Raw genomic sequence first — 19,604 nt, 5'->3', positions numbered from 1 at the left:
TAACTCTGAATTGTAGATTTTTATTGTTATTACTGTATGTTGTGCTCTGCCCTGAGTCTGTTTACGGGAAGGGGCAGAATATAAGTCTACTAAGTAGATAAAAAAATTAAAAGCCACAGCATATTGTTGGAATTCTCTGTCTGGGGCAGTGATGCTCTGTATTCTTGGTGCTTTGGGGGGGGGGGCAGCAGTGGGAGGGCTTCTAGTGTCCTGGCCCCACGGATGGACCTCCTGATGGCACCTGGGTTTTTTGGCCACTGTGTGACACAAAGTGTTGGACTAGATGGGCCATTGGCCTGATCCAATATGGCTTTTCTTATGTTCTTAAAGTTGGAGGGTCAGTTTTCTTTTTGTCAGATACATTGGGTGCATTCACACGCATTAAATAATGTGCTTTGCAGCTGGATTTTTTACTGTTCTTCCAACAGCAGAATCCAGTTGTAAACAGTCACCATGTGAAAGCGCCCTTTGACTTTCAAAAACTTATGCCCTGAAAAATTTGTTGATCTCTTAAGATGTTATGGGGCCTGTGTCTACTGCAGACCAACAAAGCTACCCTCTGAAAACTATCTTACGGAGAAAAGTATCTGATGCCATCACAAAACTGAGTTCTAAAATAAAAGAGACAATGTCCCTGCTAGCATTATCAGAAGTTCCTTTGTTTTCCCTTGAAATTTGTTAAAACTGACATTATGGTAAATTCTTACATCAAATTAGTAATTTTAATCCGGGAAGATGGCTGTGTTTTTCATTTTGAGTGTGTGTTAAAGCGCATGGCTTCGTTTTCCTCTCTCAAGCTGTCTTTTGAACCTGAGCTCACTATATTGGAATTCTACCCTCTGGATGGGTGAGGCCCTTTATACCGTAATGATTAACATCTGTGGCTTTTCTGTGGATGTTTCTTTTGCGAAAATGTCTTTGTCCTGCTCCTTCCCACCCTATCAGCCCCTCCTTTGGAAGGCACTGTCCCAGACCGGTGGCTTTTGTTATGAGAATTGATCAGGCCTCTTAGGAAAGAGAAGGGCGTGAGACATGAACTGGTCTGGCCTTAAGAAAGTGTGCGTGTGTGCAAGGTGGGGAGCTGTTACATTAGGCACTCTCTTTTGAGATGACACCCCCCCAGTCAGTAACTAATTTAGAGGAAAGGTCAATCTGTGGAAAGGACAGAGGAGGTCGTAAAGCAGTCCCCCTGCTGTCTAGTCATGCAAAATGGAGAAGGGCCATGGCTGAATGGTGGAGCATCTGCTTGGCTTGCAGAAGTTTCCCGGTTCAATTCCTGGAATCTCTGGTAAAAAGGACTAGGTCAGGGATGTCAAACTCATTTGTTAAGAGGGCCAGATCTGACCTAAATGAGACCTAGCCTGGTCATGACGGGCCAGGCCATGTGTGCACCTATTTAAGATTAGGTAGCAGAGATATAAACTTTTTAAAGGATACAGGTACACATGACTAATTTTTTTTAAAAACTTAAAATAAAACATGCTTAAAACATTAGCACTTATTGGTCTTAAAGGTGCTTTTTTTGTATTTCCCCCATGGGATCCAGGGAACTGGGCAAAGGAAGCTCTGGCTCTTTCCCTCCCTCCCCAGGGGACCAGAAGGGGGAGGAGCGTCAACCAATGGAGAAAATCAGGGTTTTGCTCTGTAGCTCCTGTGCAATTGAGCAGGCTTTGCAAAGCAAGCTGAGATGCAGAAGGATACAAGAGGGAGAAGGAAGCAGACAAGAGCTAGGCAGTTGCTCGGGGGCCTGATAGGAGCCCTCCGGGGCTTCATCCGGCCCCTGGGCTACATGATGACACCCTGGACTAGGTAGTAGGTGATCCTAATGGATCAAGGGTCTGATTCAGTATAAGGTAGCTTCGTGTGTGTGTGTGTGTGTGTGTGTGTGTGAGAGAGAGAGAGAAATCGGCAATAACACTCACTGCAAAATTAGACTGTTATTATCCCATGTGACTTCTGTGATTCTGGGTTGACCTCCTGATGTTCTCTAGAGGGGCTGTTTTGATCCCAGGGCCTCTGATTGCTGATCTCTTGGTACAGGCTACCGTGGCACTTGAGAGACTAGTACGATCATATGATGGGGACATTAAAGCACTCACATGGTTGTAGACTGAGATTTTGCATGCGAAGTTCATCTTGCTCCCTAGAGTTGCAGTCACGTGCCAGTAGTGGGAATTCTGTTAGGCATGTTACAGAGCTTGTTCTACTTCTATGTTTGTCCTCAAACAACCATGTGTGCACTGTGGTTTTTGCAGGAGCTCAGACAAACCACAAAATGTGGACACTAAGTATAGATGTAGAATTACTCTTCCTGAAAAGCCAGTTTTCATTTAAAAATACATTTCTTGCCCTTATGGCTTCCAGAAATATGCTGGATAGTATGCAGATGAGTCTTGGAAGCCAGAGAAGTGGCTAAATAAAGTTTCCAGTAGCAGAGGGTGGGGTTAGTGTAGGCTTCCCAACACTCCATTGTTAATAAACTTGGACATGAAGAGCTTCCATGTACAGAAACAGTCTACCTTTGAATACCATATTCTGCCACTGGGGAAGGCTGTTGTTTCCATGCTCTCCTTGTAGGCTCCCTGAAGACACCTGGGAAACAGGATGCTGGGTTTAGGTAGGCCCTTGGATTAGTGTAGAGAGCCAGTTTGGTGTAGTGGTTAAGTGTGTGGATTCTTATCTGGAAGAACCAGGTTTGATTCCCCTCTCCTCCACGTGCACTTGCTGGAATGGCCTTGGATCAGCCATAGCTCTCACAGAGCTGTCCTTGAAAGGGCAGCTTCTGTCAGAACTCTCTCAGCCCCACCCACCTCACAGGGTGTCTGTTGTGGGGGGAGAAGATCTAGGAGATTGTAAGCCTCTCTGATTCAGAGAGAAGGGTGGGGTATAAATCTGCAGTCGTCGTCGTCTTCTTATCCGGCAGGACACATGCAGATATGCCATCCTATTCTGCAGTTTACTCTGCTTATGTTAGTCATTCTGTGCATTTCTGCCCTGCTTATGCTAGGCCACACCCTCAAGTCCCCAGACTTACAGTTGACAACGCATTCAGTTACCAATCAAGAGTTTTTTTAATTTAAGATACTGAAACCGCAGGGCAAGAGGCTTTTTGTGAAAACTGAGAATGGCAGGAACTCATCCCTTCATATACCTTAGGTTGAATGTTACATTTCAAAGCAAAGGCAATAAGCTGCTCATCCCTCCCCCGTAGTCCCATTCTCATAGTCCCTTTGCCAAGTGCAGACATAATTCCTGGGAAACCAGACAGTGACCTTGGCTCCTTCAGAGACTAGGCGGAATGATACTAGTGCTTGGTACTGTAGAGAGATCGTGATAGCATGCAGAGCAAGAGCTAGCCCTAAGGTTACTACAGAGCATTCAGCTGAACAACCAACAATGGCGAGAGATCCTCTTGACACACACAAATTGCAGTACCCAAACAAAGTACAGCGAAGTGTTATGGCCTGCTACGTTCTTGGTCTTGCAATGCAATGCAGATAGCAGAAGGCAAAGTTCATGTCTCACGCCCCAGTGTGATTCCATTTATGGCTGTTGGGCTGGGATTCCACTTACGGCCGTATCTTGGATGCTGAGAATCTTGCCAAATTTTGGTTGTAATGGTTTTTGAGGTGTGATTTTTGTCATGTCTGTTTTTAATGTATTAGGTACCTTGGTGGCTCCTTTGAGGACAGATAGGTGGGGGTGCAAATTTTGTACAATAAAATATGTGATGTTGGGTTAAAGTTGCAGCTGATAATGGCCTTCTGCTGCAAGCTGTTTGTGGCTTCAGTTCCTCCCCTGACATTAGGCCCATCTGGCGCCCCGCACCTTCTCTAGGATCATGCCTCATTTCCCTTTTTTAAAAAGATTATAATCACCTGCCAAAACAACATGCTGGGCTGGATGGGAAATGTGCTGGGTTTGGTTTCCAATTTATTACGCAGACTGGATTCTTCAGCAGTAACCGTTCCTTAGCAACTTTTTTTTTTTTTGAATGCTGCTCTTTTGGGTGCTTGCATCCAGATGGTGGTGTTTGGTAGCCAGACAGATCGTCTTAACGACACTTATCCCTTAAAGCTGGCATGGCTGAGCAGATCAGGTACTGGACTAGCATCCTGGGAGATCTCAGTTCAAATCTCCATTCCTACCATGAAAGCTTGCGTGGGGACCCCTTTGGCCCATCACCAATGCTTATCTTGGCCTACCTTACTGGGTTGTTGTGATACAGTGGAAGAGGGGAGAATGAAATTCTAAGCTTCTTGGGGTCCCAGCTGGGGAAAAAAGTCAAAGATAAATGTCAATGCGAAGTCTCAGTTCTGGGAAGACACAGGGAGACCTGATCAGCTCTCCTTTTTTCCACCTGTTTCATTTTCCAGCACCGGACGGTTTTAGTGGGCTGTTAACCTCTTTGTACCTCTTTGCATGAAGTGAGGCTTATTTGTGAGGAGTGGTTTAGGAATATGGTTGGGGTGTAGTGAACTGGTGGCCATTCAAAGCCCCCTATGCGGTGTGTGTTGGGGGAAGGGCTAGCAGGAAGATTCTTTTTTTACTGTTATAACCCTCAAGTCATCAAATTTTAACATGCAGATTCTTTCTGGGACTTTTTATAAGGTACTTTGAAGGTTGTTCTAGATGACTAAAATGTTCTGGTCAATGACTGTAATAATAAACTGAACTGAACAGTTGGGGTGTAGTGAACTGGTGAGCATGCAAAGCCCCACACCTATGCGGTGTGGGGGAAGGGCTAGCAGGAAGAGTGGGGCAGACCCACAATTACCAGTTCATTATTTTGTTCTACATTTTGCCCTTGAACTTGCAATTGGCTGCCTCTTAATCCAGCCGTAAGAGGAGATCCATGGAAAACCCACTAGTCGGTAACGTTTTTACTAGCCTGGCTTCTATGCACATCTCTGCTAGTTATTTGTGACGTAAAAGGAAGAAAAAGCTAATGCTTGTAAAAGTGCCACGCCTTGGGCAATTTTTCTTTGCCACTGGTGGCCAGTGGTTGTCTGCAAGTCTGTTTTGGCCACTGTTGTCATCCCAAGAATCTAGCGGCAGCTACTAATTAAACAAGCCCAAGAAGGTTCAGTACAATGTGATCTGTGGTTTGGATTGAACATCTCTTATTTATTTATTTTATATGCTGTGTCGTGTAGTGGTTAGAGCATTGGATCCAAGAGACCCAGGTTTGAATCCCCGCTCCGCAATGGTAGCTTCTTGGGCCGGTCATTCTCTTTTAGGCTCACCCACTTCAAGGGGTTGTTGTGAGGACAAAACAGAGGAGAGAAGAACTCTGTAAGCCCCTTTGAATTCCCACTGGGGAGAAAGACTGGGTATAAATGGAGTAAATAAATAAATTGGAGATCATGCACACTTTAATAGTACAAAATACCCTTCTAGAATGATGCTACAGTCTAGAATGATGCTACCCGTGGAGAGTTGTTGCTACCATTTAAAAAGCGGTGGAAGAGAATTTGAAAATCACATGTTCATTCTCAGTGCCAGTGCAGATTCCTCATTCACGTGTTAAGCGCCGTGAAGGAAATCTATTCTCATTTCGCTTGCTGGATGGTGATAAATGAGATGCGCATGCAAATATGTAGCAGAATAAGCATCTGACTGTGGATGTTATTTAACTGCTCTGCTTTCAGTGGGATGCACATTTAAATGAATGTGCCCATGTGGCACAAGCTAGGCATGCACAAAGGATGGTGGTAGCTCAGTAAAGGAGCAGCTACTTTGCATGCTGAAAGTCTCAGGTTTAGCTTCTGGCACCTCCAGTTACTGGATTCCAGATAATCAGTGTGGCCTGGTGAGTAGGACATGATGCTGGGAAAATCCTTCTAATCTATGAAAGCAACAAGTTGAATGAATAAATAAATCAGTGGAGGACTTGTGGGGAGCATCTCATTTCCCACTGTATCCCCCTCCCCACACGATTTCCCTCCCCCAGCAACCTCTGTATTCTCTCTCCTTTCCCTGCTTCCTTCTCTGCCTCTCATGTAGTCTTGTGAGATTTCAGTGGGGATTAAGCTCTTAAAGCTACAGATTCTTTTTTTAATTTTTAGGGAGGGTTTAATCCCATAATGTATTTTTTTTTTTAGTTTACAGATTTTTCTGCAAACCTTGGGGCCTTCATTGGATTTAGAAAAGCGTAATTTTGCCTAGGAAGGCACTGTTAATCGCTCCAACAATACAGCATCTCTCCCTCTTTTGTTATGCTTTTTGTTATTGTGCGGTTTCCCCTCTTTGTGACCTACTTTGTGAATGCTCTCTAGGTGTGCATTTAAATCTTTTCCATCGATTCCTTGTCACACTTTGAGCTCTGCTATTTATGGTTCATGAAAATCCATCTTTTTTTTCAGAACTCCTTTCTGGATTACTCTTCTAGCTTTCTTTTCACCTGTCAGGTAAAGATGTGTACCTTTCTAAAAGACTGTTAATGTGGGTTAAGGAAATGCAGTAGAAATGAGGTGCTCCTGAAGTTTCCAGCTACTTGGAGAAAGAAAAGTTTCCTGACCCTTTAACAGAGGCTTTTAATGGGATACCATTCACCAGGTGATCCAAAAGATTCCATTTCCTGTTTCCACAAATTAAGCCTCTGTTAAAGGGACAGGATACTTTTTTCTAGGCTTGGTGGCAACCCCAAGACTGTTTTTTATTCCTCTCTTGAAACTAACTCACGGATGTCTGTTTAATGATTGTAACCCCAAGTGGTGAATTTTATGACTCCACAGGAAGACTTATCAATCATCAAGTGATTTCCATGTGAGTATGTGCTGAGGAACCCTGACTAGCCTGATCTTGTCAGCTCTCAGAAACTAAGCAGGGTCAGTACTTGTATGGGAGACCACCGAAGAAGTCCAGTATTTGCTACACAGAGGCAGGCAATGGCAAGCCAACTTTGTCTCTTGCCTTGAAAACCTTATGGAGCCACTGTAAGTCAGATGTGACTTGACAGCAAAAAAACATAAAACATAAAAAAATGAGCTACAGAATCTGTGTAGATTAACTTTCCCCCATGTAGTTTAACTTTTCCCCATTGCCACAAATGCTTATAATTGTGCATCTGTATTCTTGCAGATATGACTCAAGTCTAGTTCCTAAATATATAATGTTCTGAATCTCCATATGTGCTGGCCAAGTGGTTCGTCTGGTCCCAAAGCAAGAAAGAATGTTCTTTTGTTAGACAAAATATCTAGAGCTGGATGATGTGCTGAGATACGCTTGCAAACCTGTTTGGGACTCGGCAGTCATTATTTTGGTTTCCGTCCCCACTCAACCACCCTGTTATGTCCATTTTGCAGTTGGATTTCTGAGGCGGAGAGAGTGTGACTTTGAGACAGGCTGTGCAATGAATTTAGAGCAGAGGTGGGAGCTTGGCTTTAGACCTGCGGTTCAGCTCTGTGTGCTCGCAGGTCTTGCTAGAGGTGGTATCCTAGTTGTCACTGCTGAAATCTAAGTTGTAATGCTTACTAGCAAATAAAAAAACACACAAGTTTCTAGTCTGCAACAAGGCTCCCTGTCCCAGCTGCCTGTGGGGACCTCTATTACCCATTTGTTGTCTAGAAGGAATAGAAAGTAAAACATCCCTGCTCAGTTGCCTTGAAGCAAGTCTTTCCTGCTAAGGGAAGACCAGGCGAGCAGCTAATTGCAAATCTGAATGGCAGCTTCTAGTGACGGCAGAATGTAAAAAATTCTAAATCATGCTAGGGTTTGGGATTTGGTTTTTTTTTTGCTCCCCACTGACTACTCATTTTCTTTTTTGCAATCTATCCACTTTGCCTAATCTTTGTGGAATTCCTCCAGCCTGTTATTACTCCTCGCCCCTACAGTGCATGTTTGTTTGTTTGTGTGTGTGGTCCCTATGTGAGGCACCCAGCCTGCAGGACGGCTGTAACATGAAAGGAACTGGAGAAAGGCAGCTAGAACTTGTCAGTGCAACATCCACCCCATTGTCTGATGCACTCAGGAGAAAAGTACAGATGACTTGAGTAAAGCAGTCTTCAAGAGCGCATTCCTGAGGTCACTTGATGGGGATTACTTCTCCTTTTAATGCCTTTTTAGCCTCTTGATGAATGGAAGGTGTAAAAAGGGCTGAATGAGCGGCAGTCAGTTGACACGCAGTCTAGATAAGGAAGAGGTGCTGTTGGCTGATGAGAAGTTGTAGAACTGGCCTGGTCTGGGGTGAGGTTGTTCCCCCTTAAGAAGTTGGTTTACAGTTTGAGGACAGGGTTGCCAGCCCAGCACTGGCAACTGGGTAGAGCTTTAGGAAGGCAAGGATATGCAAATAGGCAGGGCTTTTTTTGTAGCAGGAACTCCTTTGCATATTAGGCCTCACACCCCTGATGTAGCCAATTCTCCAAGCAGGCCCTGTAAGCTCTCAGAGGATTGGCTACATAGGAGGGATGTGGCCTATTATGCAAAGGAGTTCCTGCTACAAAAAGCCCTGCAAATAGGCAGTGTGCTGACACCATGATGTCACTTCTGCCTTGAAACTGGAAGTGATGTCATTGCATTAACACAACACAATGACGTAATACCCAGGCAGCTCTAGAATGTTGTTATTGGCATCCTTTACTGCATTGTTCATTGCATGTTCATTGCATACTATTTGATTTACTTCATTTATTGGTCTGACTTTCTTGCTGAGACTGAAGAAGATTACATAGTTAGAAACAATATAATAGGAACAATGTAATGAAAACAACTTAAGGACAATCAGTGTAATAACTGAATAGCAAAGTAAGTGCACGCACTAGAAAAATAGTGTATTACATATAATAAAGGAGTGTGAAACTGAAAAACAGTTCAACAAAATAGTATAATACATACAATGAACAATGCAGTGAAGGATGCCAATAATTTCATAGGCAATAACTGCAGCCCTGTTCTTTTTAGAAAATGTCCTCCAGAACAATTCCTTCTCATGCATTCTGTGGAACCATGGAAGTGGGAGGGTCTACAGTCTGAAATGCAGATGTCTTCTGTGGCACACTAGTCCTTTTGAGAAACTGCTTTGGGACACTTTTTTGAATAAGCTGTGAGAGAACTGTTACTGATCTGAGGTCACCCAGCAACTGTATGTGGAGGACAGTCAAACCTGGTTCTCCAGATTAGAGAGACAGTTTGGTGTAGCGGTTAAGAGCACCGGACTCTAATCTGGAGAATTTGGTTTGAATCCCCACTTCTCCACATGAAGCCAGCTGTGGCCTTGGACCAGTCACAGTTCTCTTAGAGCTCTCTCAGTCCCACCTACCTCGCAGGGTGTCCATTGTGGGGAGAGGAAGGGAAGACGATTGTAAGCTGCTCTGAGATTCCTTCAGGTAATGAAAAGTGGGGTATAAAAACCAGTTCTTCCTCTTCTTCTTCTTCATTGATTTGACCACTATTACTTTATGTACCAGTCATGTTCAGGTTAGACTGTTGCAATGAACTGACTATAGCCTTGCCCTTGAAGACAGTCGGTACGCATCAGATGAATGAAGGAATCAAGGTTGCTAGCTGTGGTAATAAAAAGCACCCTCTTTACATAGTATTTTTCATAATGTTCTTCAGTGTAGGTTATCAAAAGATAACTGTATCCTTTAGTGAAAATACAAGCTGTTACAGTATAGCATAAGATAAAGAATTCCAGCAAAGCAGTTAAATGTAGCAAGAACAGACTGGCATACAATGTATAATCATATGAGTTACTGTGTTTTATCATGTAACATTATTGAAAACAAATAGACCACTTATTTTGTCAGTCTCTGTCTTTCAGGGAATGTGCTGTATCTCTTGAGTCCACAAATTGCAGAAAGATGAATCAATTTTTCTATACAGTTACTTCCATAAGACAAATTTTGTGCTGTTTTGATGGCAGCTATTAAAATTTGCCAAGGGTTAAATTTGCTTTTCCAAATTTATTTTTTTTGCATCCAAAAGCAGGAAGGTTATTAGTTCTTTGTGAATCTGGAAAGATATAGGGGTATTCTGTATACTCCTAGATAATTCCACTGGGAGAATTTAGGTAAGATCACTACTTACATAGATAAGAACTGTTTTCTCTACATTTTTTTTTCCTGGAGTGTTTCAGAATATTGTGGATGCATATGATGGATTTTATCTGGCATTAAGTGCTATCTGGTATGTGTTTTGTATATTTCTTCTCTCATGTTTATGGAGGTAGTTGGAACAGGTAGTGTAAACCATAACTTAATCCATGTCCCATATTCTTATCCTTTTTTGAACTCTTTGTGTCACAGTTTTAGGAAAGACATTATAGAGGACCATCTCTTATGACTAAGCTTGAAAAATGCTCTCTGATTGCCTCTTTGTTTTAATATCCAGCAGTTAACAGTTCTGATTATTATGTAGAGAGCCCTATATTGTCTGAGACCCCTGGGTACTGAAAAATGGCTTTGTGAACCTGCCCCCATAGCCATAACCATCCTCTGTGCACCCTTACAAGACAGTAAACCACCAGGGTTTTGCCAGCTGTAGGGTCTGCTACTGGGCTTCCTCTCCCAAAATATTAGAACTTGAGGGCATCCCATGAAGTCGATGGGCAGTAAGTTTAGAACAGACAAAAGGAGATACTACTTTGCACAGAGAGAGATTAAAATGTGGATTTTGCTGCCAAAGGATGCAGTGATGGCCACAGGAATAAATAGCTTTAATAAATAGATTAATGGAGAGTATGTCTGTCAAAGGCCACTGAGGGGAGCCTCCACATTCAGAGGGCACTTAGCCTCTGAATCTCAGAGCCAGAAGGCAACATCAGGGGAAGGCCTTGAGCCTCTGTGCCCTGCTGTTGACTATCCAGAGGAACTACTTGGCCACTGTGAGACAGGATGCTGGACTTGATGGACTTTTGGTCTGATCCAGCAGGGCTCTTCTAATGCTCTTATTGCTCTCCTGGTGAAAACATTTTCATTTTTTTTTCTGAGACTTTATATAAGCATCCTCTCCATATGAAATTGCTATTTCATTCTCCTTTACAGGTTTACCCACAGTTTTCATCGTGGGCAACTGTTTCTGTGGTTAGGCTCTTCTGTTTGATGTTCCTATTAATATTTTTCCCATTCTGTTCTGAGGTTTTTTTGCTGCTGTATTTTGTAGGAGTTGTTAAAAGTGTTATTTTTTTTTAAAAAAATTGAAGCTTGCAATCTGTTTTGAGAATATTTTTTATCAAGAGTGCAGGATTATGACTATTTTAAACACATAAGAGATAACATGAACTACCTTGTTGTCTGGGCATTGTGGAGCAATGCTGAGCATTGTGGAGAGCAAGAAGGTACCTCCAGCTCTTCCTCCTAAGTAATACCAAATAATATTTAAAAAATAGTTACCAGGGCTTTTTTTTGAGCAGGAATGCACAGGAACGCAGTTCCGACTGGCTTGGTGTCGGGGTGTGTGGTCCGACCCGCAAATGAGTTCCTGCTGGGCTTTTCTACAAAAAAGCCCTGCGTGAAACAATGGTGACATCAGGGGTGTGGCCTAATATGCAGCTGAGTTCCTGCTGGGCTTTTCCTACAAAAATAGCCCTGGTTAACTCTTTCATGTTTTTAATGTTGAACATGTCTAAAAGCGGGTCTTTGGACCTTGCTGAATTTTGTATCTCTCAGTCACAGAAGTCTTTCCTCCCTCCTCTGTTTGATCTGAAATGGGACCCCCATGATTTCCTTACCCACCTCTCTCCGTCTTCACAGCCCAGAATGTCCCAACCTGACCTCAGTTGCAACAGGATCAAAGGGAGGAGAATAAACATTGGTTTTGTGTGTCTGTTTAAAAAAGCACCAGGGGAAACTGAAACAACAATGACATCAGGTCTGCAATTTTTCCATGGCGTCTCAACCCTCTAAGCTTATGCTATCATTATGGTGTTGCTTATCAGCCAGCGGACTAATGTGGCTGCTTTGATAGGCAGCAGCTAGTGGTTGAATACAGGCTGCTGCAGTCCTGCTGAAGGCTTAGCGTTCACTGTGCATTTGATACTGTGTGTGTGTGTATGTTGTGCAGTTTGTATTTGTCATTTGTTGGAGGTGGTGGGGGAAAATACTGCTCTAGATGGTTGCGAGATATTTGCACAGGTTTACAAACATCGAAAACTACAGACGGTCATTTGAGCAAGGGTTGTTTTATGGGTAGATAATTTAGGATTTTGTATTTTATATTTTACTATATATAATTTGTTTAAATTTTAAAATTGAAACTTAAGTTGTTAAATTTTAATGGATTTCCTAATTTGACTTGTCCTGATGGTTTGGACTGTACTGGTCCGTTGACTGCAATAATAAAGAATAAACTTCTCTAGATGCAAAACTATCTATGGAGCCTCATTTGCCATTTTGCCAAACAGTCTCAACCATAACATCGTTGCAACTACACGAGAAGTGTTGGTAGGATTTTTGGTTAGTGAACTGATGGATGGTGAGGAAAGATTGAAGGATATTTTCCTTTCGTAGGCAAGGTATCTGGGACATCAAGGTGCCCTGCCCCCAGATATTTCTTCCTGCATGTACCGTGTGGTGATAAATAACCTACTTTTCTCCCCTTTCCCCTCCTTTTCACAGTTCTTTGGTGGTCTTCATGAGAAGATGTTGGATGTACTGACGGATCAATCCAGCTGCTTGCCAAAAATGATCCAACTATGAGGCAAGGTGAGCCACTGTCTTCAAGGACAGTTCTTTGGGGGGAGGGGCAACTTTGTTGACCATGAAATGTGAGGCACACAGGTCTGACCCTTATAGTGCAATCTATTGGTGTGTTCTTCTGTGTAGTCCTGTTGAAACAAATAGAGGTTGCCCAAGAACTTTTAAAGTGGAAGCTTCACAGTGGATTGTGTCTCATGTCACTATTGTTTTTGGTTTTGTCAATTTTATTGCATTGTTTTTAGTCTTAATTTGTGGGTCTTTATTGTTATTTAAATTATGTTGTGAGCCCGTTTGCGGGAAAGGGCAGAATATAAGCCCACAAAAGGAAAGAAGAAAGGAAGGAAGGAGTAGAAGAGGTTGTTGTGTGCATTCTTATAGCGTCTGGCGTTGAGAAGTTGATCCTGTTCAGGGGTAGAATTCTAGCAGGAGCTGCTTTGCATATTAGGCCACACACCCCTGATATAGCCAGTCCTCCAAGAGTTTGCAAAAAAGAGACTTGTAAGCACTTGGAGGATTGGCTACATCAGGGGGTGTGGCCTAATATGCAAAGGAGCTCCTACTAGAATTCCACCTCTGATCCTGTTGCTCTCAGCAATTGAGCCTTTTAAAACTATTTTTGTATGCATTGGGTCTGCTGTGTTCTGTCATTCCTTCAAGAAGGTCAGGGCGCAGGTGACGATTCCAAATCATTTTCTCTTCTAGTTGTTGGCCAGATCCTTAGCTTCAGTGATGGAGCTACAGTCTGGTTCCTTTACATCAGTAGTCTTCAGCCTGTGTATTGAGGATCTTCAGGTGGGTTGCTGCATCTCTCCTAGTGGGTTGCAGCTCCCTATAGACCTGCCATTCCGGCTGCCTTTTGGAAGGTCTTACTGCATGGAGAGCGTGAATGCCTGACCTCCCACCTCTCTTTGCATGTATGCTGAGAAGAAGTGCAACAGGATGGTGAGGTGAGACCACACATTCCTGGAGAGGATTCCTCTGACTTTTAGCATGTTCCTAACTCCAGTATACCACCTGGTGCTTGGCTTCTGTTTCTTTTCTCCACCTCTTGGTTTTCTGCCCTGGCCTTGAAAAATCAGTAAGTTCATAATTCTGGCTCTACCATTTCCTGTCATGTGATTTATTGTCACATGGTTGCAACTCATTGGGCCCCATGATTAATGGATCTCAAGTCTGCAGCGGTTGCTTCAAAAAGGGAATTAAGTCCCTACTGGCTCCAACCCTTTGTAAATTGGAACACCATTGTTATTCTGGTTTACATTTTCCCTTACCTTCAGCCCTGACTTAAAAGCACTCTTAATTACCCCCAGCTTCTGATCATTCTCATTGTTCCTTCTCTGAATTTGGATAGAAGATTAAACTTTAATTGCAGGGGTGGGGTAGGTTGAATCATGCACTTTCATACTTGATTGTAACCAGTGTCCTAAGCAGGGGCAGTACTAGAAATAGCCATTTTGCATGATGTTAAGACACTGAATCAAAAAGTCCCCATGTCAAATCTTGCCTCACCCATGAAGCTTGTAGAAAATAGCCTTATAGAAGCCACCACTTGCATGTGTCCTGGTTTGCTGACATGGTTTGTCATTGCACAAATGAGCCATTGCGTGTACCGAATCTTTGGATTCATCTGCCTCCTTCTTCCCTTTATCTGTAATCCAGTTAAAGACTTCCAGAGCAAAGTTCAGCCATGCATTTGAGCCATTAACCAGAGTTGAGAATCTGGATTGGGAAGGCAGAGGACAGTTTATAGTTTGTGGTTCAGATGTAATGACAAACAGTGGTTTACTGCATAGTAGACATTTTTAATAGGGTCACTGACTGCAAGGGGGGAGGGCGCATGGAAGCCAGACTCATCCACATAGCAAACTTCGGCTTTTTGTCACTCCCGATGTGTGCCAAAGTCTTTCAGCCTCAGTCTTGTCTTCCAGTCGGCTTTATTGTTATTGTTGCATCATGATACTAAACTGCTCTACAGAGTTGTTGAGTTTTAGAACGCTCTGAACACTTCACAGTGCTATATATATGCTAACTCTTGGGAGAAGGGAGGAAGAGGGACCTTATTTGGATGGGAAAGCACCGTAGAAAGTTTTTAAATAAGTGCCAAGGTGGGGAAGTCTGAATCAATGCCAGTGGGTTTTTTTTGGGGGGGGGGGAGGGATTAAATAAGAGTGAGGTTTGCCTGTCCTGGTATTGTCTACTATCATTTCCTAAAAACTCTTGGTTTCAATCACATATGGCCCAAGGTGCTGAATTTGATGTGCCAATGGAAAAGAGAAGAAACTACTTGGGCAATGTTTTAAAAATGTTTGTTCTGAAATCTTTTCTGGAGACTTTGGCTCCTTTCTCTGCATGCTCTGTCATTGGCTTGTAAGTTGTTTCAATACCTTCCTTCCCAAGAACTAACTTGTAACTGGTGAAAGAGATTGGGAAGGAAGGAGGAGGGGGAAAATGGAACAGGGAATGCAGTCGAGAGGTCCAGAGAAATAACAGGCAAAAAGAGAAGCATGCAGTGAACAGAAAATTTCCTTGCTGGATGGTAGCCCTAGCAGTCAGTAAACGTCAGGATGAACTCTGACTGGGAGAATGGAGGCCAGTTGGAAATGGCAAAATCCCAGGTGCCTAGAAATTTTGTGCTGATGTTTAGTTGGTGTTGTATAGCCCATTTGTTCAGGGTACTAGGTGTACAACCCAGGACCCATTTTGACCATTAGCTTAACCCAATTCCTAACTTAAAATGTTTTTTGAGAAGTGAGTTCCCTTCCCTTGTAAACTCAAAGGCAAGAAGCAAAATTAGCAAGCAGCATTGTGCTTAACTGCGTGTTGAGAAACAACCCCACTATTTCACCTTCCATGGTTCTAGCCAGGACAGAAGCTGCAGCTGCAACCTCTGGAGATTCTGATGTGGCTGAATGATCAGAATTATATTTCTTCTGATCCTTGACCAACTTTTCTCCCTAGGCAAGGTCACAATGCAAAATTCTTCATTTATCTGGTTAGCAAACAGTTTGCATAATATTCAGATCTGGGCAACTGGAATGTGTTTTTATCTTGTGTGTGCATTTCCCCCCACGTAGATGGACTGTTTTATGAATTTAAAACATTTAGACTCAATATGTGTTGAGTCTAAGGAGCTTAGTCCTGAGAGTAACTGGCGCCTTTAATGCCTTGGTGCTAGGGCTGCCAGGTCCCACAGGGGATGGGGGGAGTAGGGCTGCCAGATCCAGGTTGGGAAACTCCTGGAGATTGAGCCTGGGGAGGGCAGGGACCTCAGTGGGATATGATGCCATAGAGTCTCCCCATCAGAGCATCCATTTTTTCCAGGGGAACTCCTGTAATTAGGGGAGGGACGGTGGCTCAGTGGTAGAGCATCTACTTGGGAAGCAGAAGGTCCCAGGTTCAATCCCTGGCATCATTTTTTCCAGGGGAACTCCTGTAATTAGGGGAGGGATGGTGGCTCAGTGGTAGAGCATCTGCTTGGGAAGTAGAAGGTCCCAGGTTCAATCCCTGGCGTCTCCAAAAAAGGGTCCAGGCAAATAGGTGTGAAAAACCTCAGCTTGAGACCCTGGAGAGCTGCTGCCAGTCTGAGAAGACAATACTGACTTTTTAAAAAAAAAATTTATTCAACACCACAGAAAGACGAACATAAAATAGAGTTGTATACATACAAAATAGTCAGAAGAGTCATTCTTAAATATATGTATACATACATCCTCAAAAACCGATAGACAAACTATAACCAAATATTTCAAATTAAAACCGAAAGGCCTGCCCAAAACTAACCAACTAGTCATCTTGTGGATATCACGACTATAGCATTTAGCACCTATTTTATTATATATTTAACTTTTAAATAATTTTTACTGTAACTGATATTTAAAATTGTTTATGTTGTTTTATGATTCATGGGATTCCCATGTCTGTCAGCCGCCCTGAGCCCGCCCCGGCGGGGAGGGCGGGATATAAAAATAAAATATTATTATTATTATTATTATTATTATTATTATTATTATATTTACAATAGTAACAGAAATTGTTAACTCTCACATTTCAAGAGCAAATTTACATAGCAAGGATCGTTATCTAACTTCTCAATTATCGGACTTTGATGGACCAAGGGTCTGATTCAGTATAAGGCAGCTTCATAGGTTCATATGTTCCAGGGGATTCCCATGTGGCGACTGGCATTTCTACTTGATACTGGGTTCTAAATTTAGGCTGAAATCTTTTTTTCTGTCCCTAGAGAAGGCAGCCAGGGTGGGTAGTGGAGGGGGAATAGTCCATGCTTTTCCTCCTGGCCCAGTCAAAATATACACCAAATTGTTTCTGTCTGTCAAGCTTCATCTAGCAACTACTGGACCCAACTCGTGCTTTAAATTGATTCCACCCAGAGTTTGTTTCCTTATTTCTAAGGGTTGCCTGCAGCCCTTAAAGACCTTGACGTTAACAGAACCAGAGTTCTGTGTGCCAGCGATTGCTGGCTGGTGTGGGGGAAGATATTAAACCCTCCACACATAAAAAAGCAAGAATAAAAAGAAGCAACTCAGAGCTATCTCATGGGACTCTGCTGAAGCCTGGCCAGGAGTGAAAAAGACAAAGCGAGCCTTTCTGTATTATCAGCTGCGTTACACTGGCAAGCTCCCCTATTCTTCCCTTTTACGCTGCAGACAGAAAACCGTCTGCAGTGTTGCTTGAAGTGGATAATTGATGCCCCAGCGCAAAAAAAGAGAAAGATACAATTTATCTTAACATTTATTTTATTGAAAACAATTGTAATCTCTCTTTTCAGTTCCAGAAAGGGTCAGGATAGCAAAATTATTAAGGAAAAAAAAATCCAACAACCAAATAAGTAAGCAACAACATAAAAAGGAAGAATCGGAGGCATGAAACAAAGCCATTATTCAGAGCTTAACTCAATGCCCAGATATCAGTAAAGCAGGCAGTGGGCAAGTTTCATTAAGGTCTTTCCATAATTGTGGTGCCACCACAGAAAAAAGATTCTGTCTTATTTCCTCTGACATTTCGTATGAAAATAAGAATGTTTATAACATATATCCATATGAAGAAGAAGATGAAGATATTGGATTTATATCCCGCCCTATACTCTGAATCTCAGAGAGCGGTCACAATCTCTTCTACCTTCCCTCCCCCTCCACAACAGACACCCTGTGAGGTAGGTGGGGCTGAGAGAGCTTTTTACATCAGCTGCCCTTTCAAGGACAACTCCTGTGAAAGCTATGGCTGAACCAAGGCTATACTCTGAATCTCAGAGAGCGGTCACAATCTCCTCTACCTTCCCCCCCCCCTCCACAACAGACACCCTGGACAAAGCAGAAGAGGTAGGTGGGGCTGAGAGAGCTTTTTACATCAGCTGCCCTTTCAAGGACAACTCCTGTGAAAGCTATGGCTGAACCAAGGCTATTCCAGCAGGTGCAAGCGAGGGAGTGGGGAATCAAACCCGGTTCTCCCAGATGAGAGTCCGCGCACTTAACCACTATACTAAACTGGCTTTCAAATAGATTTCACCCAGAGTTTGTTTCCCTATTTCTAAGGAAATATATGTTCTTATTTCTAAGGAAATATATGTTCTTTATAACAAAGGATGAATTCTGAGACACTGTTCTCTTGACATTAATGCACAATGTTGAATACTCTGTTTTGACATGGATGGCCCAGGCTAGCCCGATCTAATCAGAACTTAGAAAATAAGCAGTGCTGGCCATGGTTAAGCATTCGTATGGAAGACCACCAAGGAATACCAGGATTGTTGCACGGTGGCAGGCAATGGCGACCCACCTTTGTTCATCTTTTGCCTTGAAAACGGTCTGGGGTGTCCATAAGTTGGGTGCAATTTGACAGCGCATTCCACCACGCTGAACACTCAGCTATGCCTCCTGTATGCTGAATATAACTTTCTGCCTGTCTTCCTTTCATTTAACAACCAAGACAGGTCATTTGAACCTTTACTTAAAGATATAGCACTACATTGCATGAAATGGCATTTTGTAACACCCTAGTGTTCATGTATGTTTGTTTATAAGCATATGGATTAGAGAAAAGATGGGTGCACAGGCATGTGTGTTCACATAAGCATGCATGTGCTTTTGGGAATGGTAAATAAGGACAGTTGGATTTTCTTGCTGTCCCTAATCACTGCTTGCCTAACTTGTTAAGGTAAGGTGGCACCTAATGGGACCCCATTGGAACATCTTCATTGATGGACAGATGTCTGGGCCAGTCTGTGATTGTTCCTTGGGGCCATCTGTTTGTCTGTGCTCCTGGTTCTACACAATGGATAGCTTATTGTTACAAGTTACCAAATGAGTGTTTGAACAGTTTGGTGACTGCCCTGTGTTGCTGATGGTACCGTAACTACTGGGAGGTGTTATATGGCAAGTGAAAACTCTCTTGAGACAGCCAAGCAGAGAAGTTTCTGTAACTTTGTAGAAAGTCTGTATTCCTGGGGGCTATCACTGTATTGCAGAACCAGTTGGGTGTAGTGGTTAAGTATGCGGACTCTGATCTGGGAGAACCGGGTTTGATTCCCCACTTCTCCACTTGCACCTGCTGGAATGGCCTTGGGTCAGCCACAGCTCTCGCAGGAGTTGTCCTTGAAAGGGCAGCTTCTGTCAGAGCTCTCTCAGTCCCACCCATCTCACAGGGTACCTGTTGTGGGGGAGGAAGATAAAGGAGATTGTGAACTACTCTGAGATTTGGAGTGGAGGGCGGGGTATAAATCAATATCATCATCATCATCTGTTGCTTACAGACTGTCTACAAGGGCAGGCCTATAGTCAGCTCATTGCAACAGTCCAACCTGAACATGACTGATGCATAAAGTAATAGTGGTCAATTCAATTTTCTCTTGAACAGAAAGTGGACTGAAAGCGCATTATTTACTGTGTCTGATCACAGGGAGTCTGGGTTCAAATCCCTACTCACTGATGAAGTTTACTGGTCCGGTCTGGG

General features: G+C 43.0%; 1 long non-coding RNA gene across 1 annotated transcript in view; it reads left to right on the top strand.

Annotated features, from left to right (window-relative positions):
- The window catches only part of LOC132580086 (uncharacterized), a 137,773-nt gene that overhangs the window by 49,918 nt on the left and 68,251 nt on the right, over positions 1-19,604 (top strand). Inside the window, exon 2 of the long non-coding RNA XR_009556029.1 lies at positions 12,558-12,644. This is a non-coding gene — a long non-coding RNA (uncharacterized LOC132580086). The remainder of the gene's footprint in view (positions 1-12,557; positions 12,645-19,604) is intronic.

The sequence above is a fragment of the Heteronotia binoei genome, chromosome 12 (assembly GCF_032191835.1).
Source record: "Heteronotia binoei isolate CCM8104 ecotype False Entrance Well chromosome 12, APGP_CSIRO_Hbin_v1, whole genome shotgun sequence".
In the NCBI taxonomy this organism is placed as follows: domain Eukaryota; kingdom Metazoa; phylum Chordata; class Lepidosauria; order Squamata; family Gekkonidae; genus Heteronotia; species Heteronotia binoei.
Note: the sequence above shows the minus strand (reverse complement) of the source record. Positions and strands in the feature narration are given on the sequence as shown.